At 33.0% G+C, this 2,445-nt stretch overlaps 1 long non-coding RNA gene across 1 annotated transcript; it reads left to right on the top strand.

The window, feature by feature from the left end:
• Window positions 1–660: 660 nt before the first annotated feature.
• Window positions 661–2,341, top strand: LOC145070828 (uncharacterized). Its single transcript, XR_013690101.1, has 3 exons — window positions 661–1,186; window positions 1,414–1,499; window positions 2,057–2,341. It is a non-coding gene; the product is annotated as an uncharacterized LOC145070828 (long non-coding RNA).
• The last annotated feature ends 104 nt before the right edge of the window (window positions 2,342–2,445 follow it).

Genomic DNA, 2,445 nt, shown 5'->3' with positions numbered 1-2,445 from the left:
TGTTTATATGTTTTTATGTATATCGGACGAGGCTCGATGATTGACAGATATGTATACCGAGCGGGGCTAGATGACGAGCGGAGCCTGATGACAGGCTTGTCCGTTATATTTTTATCATGTATGGTATGTGGTATTTTTGTTCACTCACTATGCTTTGTATTTACGATTTTCAATTTATGTTTTCAGGAACTTATTCGAAGGAGAAGAGTATGTGATGATTGTAGTACACACACCAACTCGTTCCGCATTTTTATGTTACTCTGATGTTTTGTGATGTAGTCGATAGACTCTGTTTCACCATGATTTTTATGATGACGTTTTGGATAATAGTTTTATTTACTTAAAAACAAAAATTCTTGCTCTTAATTTTTTGGAACTTTACACTTGAAAGGAGTATTAACTGTTTACTTGTACTCAACCTATCCTCTTAAGTTTCCATTATGTGATACTTTTATTATTAATCTCGAAAGTCATGATAAATACCTATAATATATAATGGATTTATTATTGTTTTTATAAATATCTACCTTCTGTAGTATGCGTATAGCAAGATCGTGTATTGCTACATATGTGTTCCAAATTTTAATTTTTTCCTATTATATATACTATTAATCCTTAAAATTTTGAGAAACAGGAAAGTTTTTGCCACTGAGCTTTTTATTTTCATTTTTAGGCCACAACTTCCATTCCATTCTTATCGTCTTTTATCGATTTCCAAATTGCCGCCCTTCTCGTCCAATACTCTTTCTTCCACTTTTCCTTACTTCCTCTTTCTATTTTCTTCTTCACTCTTCTTTTCTTTCGCTTTTCCTTACTTCAATCTCCTCCACGATTCTTTTACCTTGCGCTCCTCCATCGCCGTCCACCGCTTACGTGTTCAACAATTTCAGGCTGTTGGTATATGGTGGCGGACTTTACGAATCCAGTGTTGACAGTGGGTGGGAAGACGTTGATGGTGTTGCAGGTTGTAGGGATTGCCATCAGTGATAACGCGACGGTGAAAGTGGAGATGTCGAATCGGGTCCCAGGGTCAAAGCACCAACGCTCGACTGGACCACAAGTAGTTGAATCGATTATTCCTGGAAGTAGTTTCGATGATGAGGGTGGAATTAACGACCATGTTTTAGAGTTTCTCCAACTAATCGATAGTACGACACTTTTATTGGCTTAACCGGTAGCTTTCCAGGTAAGTAAAGTCGAATATCATAGTAATCTAAATATTTTTTACTGCTTTTGATTTGTAGTTTAGGCTTTGTTTTTTTCGCAAATTATGTCACAAAAAAAAGCAGCAGAAGCTGGGAACCTATTAGTCCCTGTAAGAGTGGTGGCACAAGTTCTTATGTACCCTTTTGTAATCTGAAACACTCCAACAAAATCTAAAATCAAGCTGGCTAACTCTTACCTCTATGACAGATCCATGGCCATGTTAGCTTGAAAGCTTTTCTTACCAGATGATAAGTTCAATCTTGATCATCTTCTGATAAGGGTTTTCTCTATAGGTAATGAAATCCATTTTCAATTCCTAAAGGCTGAATAAAGAGCATAACTAATTGAGGACATATTTAGGTACATGAGTTGTGAAATTGGAGTGTCTGACTTCCTAAATTTTAACTACATATGTTTCTCCATTGATGATATTCTTCTCCTTTTACCTTTCAATTGACACTGATTATCTTCCTGTATAAATCCATGTTTGTTGATCATGAAATGGGAATAGTTTGGACAAAACTGCTTCTACATACATTTTTTTTTATAAAAAACAAAAGTTATTTTAAGAGTTTTTGGGTAAAAAATTAATGATTTAATAGTTTTTGAAAAAAAAAAAAAAACTTCACATGTATACAGTTTTTTTTTTTGGTAAAAGTTAGTGCTTTTAAGAGATTTTGACGAAAATTTGCCATGTATACTGTTTAACAAGTTTTAGTTTAATTAAATTAATAAATGGATCTTATATCTAAACTGTTAACTGTTATGTATGTTAATTACCCTATGCAAATCCATATCTTCACTATTAATGATTTCTGTAAATTTCAGATCACATTCTAAATTCTTATAGGTACTCTGAAGGTCAATTCATTTCCATCCCTGAAGAAGATGTCCAGAATGAATATCAAAATCACTAACACTGCTGAGAAAGTAACATGTTCGTATAAATAATCTTTTGTTGCGTTCAAGTATCTTGCTTTTCTAAATATAATGTAGTATTTTCTATGTAATTGGTATGAACAACCCTTTCATATATGTAATATCCTATCGTAGAAATTATAATATGCTTTCTTATTTGTTACAACCTGAAATAACGAAAAAAAATACTAATTCCATCTAGTTTGTTATTAGGTTATGGAACCATACATGACTTATACATATAAACATGTGCAATAAGATATGCAAGGATTTGGTGTATTATCGAGTTTACTGTATATCTAGACAAGCACAACTATTCTT

Source organism: Lactuca serriola, chromosome 8, assembly GCF_051521515.1.
Source record: "Lactuca serriola cultivar US96UC23 chromosome 8, Lser_US96UC23_V15, whole genome shotgun sequence".
Taxonomy (NCBI): Eukaryota; Viridiplantae; Streptophyta; class Magnoliopsida; order Asterales; family Asteraceae; genus Lactuca; species Lactuca serriola.
The sequence above is the reverse complement of the archived record's forward strand: the minus strand, read 5'-3'. Positions and strand labels throughout refer to the sequence as shown.